Source organism: Oreochromis aureus, linkage group 2, assembly GCF_013358895.1.
Source record: "Oreochromis aureus strain Israel breed Guangdong linkage group 2, ZZ_aureus, whole genome shotgun sequence".
In the NCBI taxonomy this organism is placed as follows: domain Eukaryota; kingdom Metazoa; phylum Chordata; class Actinopteri; order Cichliformes; family Cichlidae; genus Oreochromis; species Oreochromis aureus.
The window spans coordinates 19949586-19956250 of record NC_052943.1 but is presented as its reverse complement, the minus strand read 5'-3'; the positions used below and the strand labels follow the sequence as shown (position 1 = coordinate 19956250).

The 6665-nt window shown below is 38.3% G+C and overlaps 1 long non-coding RNA gene across 2 annotated transcripts in view; it reads right to left on the bottom strand.

Annotated features, from left to right (window-relative positions):
* Positions 1-2923, bottom strand: part of LOC120442994 — an 81527-nt gene extending 78604 nt beyond the window's left edge. For both annotated transcript variants that reach the window (XR_005615046.1, XR_005615047.1), the window contains exon 1: positions 2753-2923. This is a non-coding gene — a long non-coding RNA (uncharacterized LOC120442994). The remainder of the gene's footprint in view (positions 1-2752) is intronic.
* Between the last annotated feature and the right edge of the window lie 3742 nt (positions 2924-6665).

Below are 6665 nucleotides of genomic sequence, written 5' to 3'. Positions count from 1 at the left end.
GGGAGTCTCAGTCAAAACACAGCATGTTTAAATTTTGCATGTGTGTGAGTGCTCAAGATGATAGCCGTGAGCTTTAGCACATACTATGCAAGAAGGAACTACATAACTTTTCAAATAACGTCTGCTACATGTGTTGTTCTCAAGTTCACACAGCTTTAAGCACTTGTTCTTGTAAATGTAATTTTAGATGTATTTTTAGTGCAAATTGCACAACTGTTAACTAAACTTCCCACCTTGGCTGTTACCACCAGTTGAGCGACTCAGGACGCCAAAGCAAACACAAAGAAACTATGCAAGTATACCATCAAATTACCAGAGTGAGACTCAGCATCAGCACAGACGAGTGTGAAACAGCTTGATACCATTATTGTAAGGAGGGAGGGTTATAGGAAAGCAAGCAGAATACTGCTTCTTACACTGCATGAATGTTTGACTCATCTTCATGAGTGTACTTTCCAAGCATGGAGCCTTTTCAAAGATTCCACATTAAACTGGCCATACAATTGTGCAGTTTTTCTTTTCCTTCAGTGTTGCTTTTTGTACATGCAAAAGATTTACAAAAATCACAAAAGCCAAAGTGCATGTTTACACCAAACCACCAGACCAGGATAATACAGCCCCACTGTGTGATTTTACTTAACATATCACTGTTGCACGAATTTTTCTTCAGTGCCTTCAGCGTTTGAGGTTTTTAGGCAGACCCCTATTTGGGTTTCTGCGATGCACTAATACACTAGCAATTTTTGACTTTGACTGACTTCCATCAACCTATCAGGTATCATCAGCAACCGACAGCAGTGACTTATGTTATCTGCTGTGTCACATCAAGCTTTTGCTAGATAAATCTACAAAGAAAGTGGGATGAAGAGCAAAAAGGTAGTTCAGTTCTTTTCATGGCACAAAGTCAGAACATAAAAAACTAAATAAAATCATCATTGGATATTTGCCAGATGGATTTTAAACATTCAAAACTAGTGCATTAACAATTATGACCTCAACTGCCAGCTTAAAAGCACAACCACTATGACCTCGTGATCTCTTTATAAGCATTACTTCTGTTAAAAAATTAAGGAATGGATGGATGGTTGGGTGGCTTGGTGGGTGGAAATATCAGTAATTCAGCAGTCAAACCAACTTCCAATAATTACAGCAAGTCACGTAGCATACAGTATTATTGTAGGGTCTTTACCTTGAAATATAAAGTACCTGGAGAGGATTCAGGGATTCAGGGAGACAGACATGCCAACAAAAATGTTGACAAAAACCTTATAAGAACCAAAAATATTAGCTTTAGTTTGCTGGGAACAATTCATTTAAGTCAGTATTTAGTATAAACAACACAACATGATCAGATTGTCAAAATACTATCCGGATGTCAATATCTGATTCATGTGATTTATTCTCCGGCCTCTACAAGTGAGCAATATTACCAAAAATCTCCACAGTATGTAGTTTTCTGCTTTGAGTCAATCAGCTAAAACTAATGGAGTCCAACGTAAGAGTCCTGCTGTAATTCTCCTTTCTAATGATGATGATGATGATTGCATGCTAATATTAGAAATCTGCAGCTTGTGGAGTTGATGAGCGGTATCGCATGAGACAGAGAGGTGTTTCTGTTACTCTGCCTGTCGTCTGTGGTGTAAATGAGGTGACAAAATATTAGACACATCTGTCAAGCATAATATATTAATATATATTTCTCAAAATGATTACTGATGGACACCAGTTTAAAGGAAATAAACAACATAAACCGAAAATTAAGGCCCACACACCTGATAGTTGGATTCAGGTGGGATCAAAACAAGATGTTTTATTCGTTGTGTACCGTAGTGTGAGAAAGACTTGAGTTAGCCTTCATTTCTTTATATTTTGCTAGGAAATTTGGAAGTAGGTGCAGTGATTTACTGATGCGTAAACATATATGGAAATTCAGTATACAAGTCAAAAAGCAGACTTTGTACAACTCTAACGAACTTGAAAGTCAGTGTTCGGTATGACCAACATTATCCTAAATTGATTAAATAATGCTGAGGTCTGGGCTCTGGGGAGGCCAACCCGTGACTGATGGTGTCCCACTGAGTCTTTTTCTATCCAGGTATGGGATCATTGTCATCATCGTCAATAATAAAGCGGGAGCAAATCACATGCTTTCCAGATGGTACTGCATGGTAGATCAAAGTCTGACATCTGGTAAATTGTGAAGTTAGAATCTGTTGTCACTCATTTTCAGTCTAGTTCTTGTATAATTTGGTATACCTCAGCTGCTGCTCCCAGTTTCCATTTCTTAAGCTGGCTTCTTCTTAACTAGATGCATCTAATAAACTGGAACTTTGTGACGATTACAGTCATTTATTGCTGATTAATCAAAGCAATTCAAAATTCACTGCCAGATTTCCAGACCCTACAGGCTTATCTGAATGTTTATAAAGTCATGTTTACATCGCATGCTTACAAAGTTTCATTATACACTCATCTCAAGTCAAACAATGAAGAGTGTGACCCATCTTATTCTTGTCCAATTTAGCGTCGTGGGAGGGAGGAGTCTAAAGCCTATCCCAGCTGTCGGCACACCCTGGCCAGACTGTCTCAGGGCCAACACAGAGGGACAGACAACGATTCGCACTTACGTTCATACTAAGGGCAGAATCACCAGTTAACCTAATCCCGCTAACTACATTTTCACTCAACTGTATAGCATCGTTAGCGCTGCATACACATTGAAACATGATTAGCACCAGACCTAACGTCTTACCTGTGTAAAGTGAAGCAGGAGTCGTATCAGGTGTATCTGGATACTGTAGCAAAAAAGTCCTGTTCCGGTCAGTAGCTCCCAAACCTAGCCAGACACACCGCCCTCCATCAGCTCCATACAGGTGTGCAAATTGATACTAACTGACAGACAGTCGACCAAAGGAGTGCCTGAATCCCAACAACCATTAACCTGTATGGCAGAAAAAAAAGCTGTTGTTTTCTCTGTGACGTTCTCCAAAAGCAGTACAAAAGTCTTAAAAGAAAGCAAGCTTGATTAGAAAATGCCCCCAATAGTCGGAGCATTAACAGAAAAAGGGGACTTACGGATTCCTGTTTTGATCGACTGATATTGTATTTAAACTTTGTCAGGTGTTTTTTTTTTTATCTAGTTTATTGCTATAATTTGAATATATCTACAATATTTTTATGGAACAGAATCTGTCTTCAATAAACTACAACAGCAGCAACAATAGTTGTAAAGGATCAAAGCAGTGGGCAGATCATTTACTATTTATGGCAATCCTGTAACAGCAACAAGGCTGCAGGATTTATTCACTTCAATTAAATACATATTTATAGTTAATCACTAGTGGCATTATCTGAATAAAACAGAGTTGGCTTCATGGTTAATATTTTAACCCTCTTCAAGAGAGAGAAAGTTTACAAATTTAGGGTCACAATGCTATAATAATACGTGCAATCATTGTCTGTGGGTATTGTCTCTGTTAGGATTTAGCATCAGACATTTCATTTTCTGTGTTCTGGTGAATTTTTAAGCAGCAATGTTTCAGTTTTCTGCACTGACATATGGTAGAAATGTCTTCATTTATGTAGCACCACAAAAGTAGATGAGGACAGACTGTGCTGCCAATGACTGAGATCACCACACTGTGTGTTGTGGGGTCTTGAATATTTTGGGAAAATTAAGTGTATCATAGGAGACTCAGGCCACGTCCTCAAATTCAAAGGTGATCTCTTTCATGTTTGTATTTTAGAGAAAAACGCTTGTGATTGAAATTTTGGGGAGATCCTGTGTCCTACTTTGAAATCTACCTGCAAAACTACTTCTGACTTCACTGGACCACATAATACACTAGTGCAGTTAAACAGTTTAACAGAAACATGTTTTCAGCATGGTTGTAACAGCTGTTCTTCATGAGGTGGTCTGTATAAAAGGCTACAAGTTTAAACCATCTGCCTATTGGTGCCATTTCAGGCACCTACACAGAAGTACTAAAATCTGCAATTCCTCAAGCAACCACTAGAGGCTATCTCCAAAAACGTGTCAGTCTATAAATTACCAAATTTTAGCAGAGAAAAGACCGTTTTCTGCCTGATCCAAAAAACAGCTTTATCTCACTAGCTATTTTCCCTTTCATAATAGCTGTATGAGGTAGGTGTGGCTCAACAAGGCAGGAAGCAACACAATGGCTGGAAGTACAACAAACTAAAGTGCACAGTAATGCAAAACACAGATTTCAGCGAGTGACTAACACAACACGGGCTAGACTTTTTGGTCTAGCCCGTGTTGTGTGAGTAAATAGCTCATTTTGATCTCAACTGAAATTAGCTAGTATCTGTGTGATGCATTCATACCGTCTATAGATTGTACCATAAGTTTTTTTACATCAGCACATTTTAAGAGCATCCACACTCCCTCCAGTGGCTTACTTTCCTCCCAAACTGCATCATGCTACCATCATTTGTCACAGCAAACAACATTTACACACCCAGCTTTCATCATTATTTAAGAGAAAACCTCTCAGACCAGACAATCTTCTTCCACTGACCCCCTGTCCAGAGAATATACTGAATACACCACATCCCATGGAAATTTCAGGAAAATAAATATGATACATATTAATGTTTAGTTTAATAGTTATTTTGCTTTATACCCTCGAAGAGATTTAGATTTCTTTTCATATGCAAAGAGAAACACTATAACTTTTCTTTGCTGATTGAGAAGCTGATACTTGTAAAGTTCTGTTTCTAAGTTCATGAAGTTTAGCTGAGGTAATTATTTTGAATTAGTCTAACATTTTTTTAACTGCCTGCTGCGCACATACGATCCAATTTCCACTTTCGCATACCTCCACAGAGGTCCTTGTGTTTACAGCAGATGAGTCCTTTTGATGTGATAACTGTAATTATAGTAAGCGGATGATACTTTTGAGAGAAAAAAAAACATATTGCACTCTACATCTGCTTCCATTTTACACATATCTGTTTGTGCTGCTATGTCAAATGTATTATTTTATTTCATCAAATTGGTGTTCTCGGTTTTGAACATCTGTGCTTTCTGGGTTTGCTTGGTTTTTTTGTATTTTATATATTTTTATGGTATCTGTGGCAAATAGCCACACTATCAACTGTATACACCAGAAGGTTTGAAGAAAATCATTCAGATCTGAGTTTCACACTTTTTGCAGGTCACCTTGTAGGCCATCTGACACATCCATGGATAAAACTATTAAATGGACTTTTGGTAAAAGATTATTTTGCAGCGTTTTGCTTTTCTCAAGATCTGGAATAAACCCACAAGCTCACATAGATGTTTACATTGATTTATGACAGAATAAGGTGAAGCGTGTTTCTACTCCAGACAGGTGCTCTTTCAAGTTCAATATTTCTCTACAAAAGTACACACAGTAGATACAAACAGAAATGAAAAAAAAAACACATTTCTTTATAACAAATAAACACACTAAATAAAGAAAAATACCAATATTTCATACATTGCTCAGTGTGCCATGTTAAAAGACAACATTCTTGAAATTGTAATCCCTACAAATTATTAAAATTTGTTTTGCACTGCCTAGTTATTTGACTAAAAGGTTGAAATTGTAAACATATGGTGTGTTCTGCATTTTCCCCTCGAAGGTGGATTGCAGATGAAACGTCTACCTAAACATCTGCCCTAAGATCTCAACATCTGCTGGGGCTTCAACTTGACAAGTCCATTCTTGTTGTCTTGTCGTCACTGTGCACCAAAACACAAACACATTTCCAGAGCACTTTATATCTGTCCTTTCTCAGTAGACCCAGTTGAGCATATTGTTTGTTTCAGTGGCTATGATTACATAACATCGAATTATAGTTATGATAATAAATAATAAAAAGGCCCCCAAAAAAATAAAACGCTTCTGGAGACCTGTGCTAGCCAACTGTCTGCAATACCAAGTCACATATACAATCTGAGTCTGAAGCAAGAGAAGAGGTCAGTGTTATGCAAAACATCCTGTCTGGTTTCTGTGTAGGTGCTCGGTTATTCAAGTTGTTTATATCCCTTTTCCATTAGTTCCTACTTGTCTCGACTCCACACTACTCTACTCAGTTTATGTCATTTTCGATTACAATTGAGTACAACTGAATAATGTGTGTGGGCTCATTGTAGCACCATGGCCGAAAGTTCCATGATGTCATCTGTACAAGACACAAACAACCCAGCAATTGAGGATGTCAGTGTGATGATACGCCTGCTCGGTCTATGGCTTTTTGTCAGACTCAGGGACCATGGTGTTAGGTTTTGAGTAGCCATTTCCAGGTTTCAAAAATGACGGTTTTGATTTTTGTGAAGGAGTCGCTCTCATGACTCATCTAGTGATGCTACTGACTGGCCAATTGGTGGCATGCAGTCTGCTGACATCACATTTTTGGATTGACTCGGGGGTCTTGGAAGCAAGGGTTGTAACCTTGGAGGTGGTCCTGAGGGTCGTTGACCCACTATTATGTGGTCCAAATGTTAACACTGACATCCTTGAGTGTCTTTTCTCCTGGCTGGTTCCTGTATCAAAGAAGTTGACACGATCAGAGGTTATTGACTATCAACCAGATGCCCTCACATCACATCTGATGAAGGTGCTTGAGAGACTTTCTTGACCCATTTGACTCACAGGTGAAAAAATTGATCGACC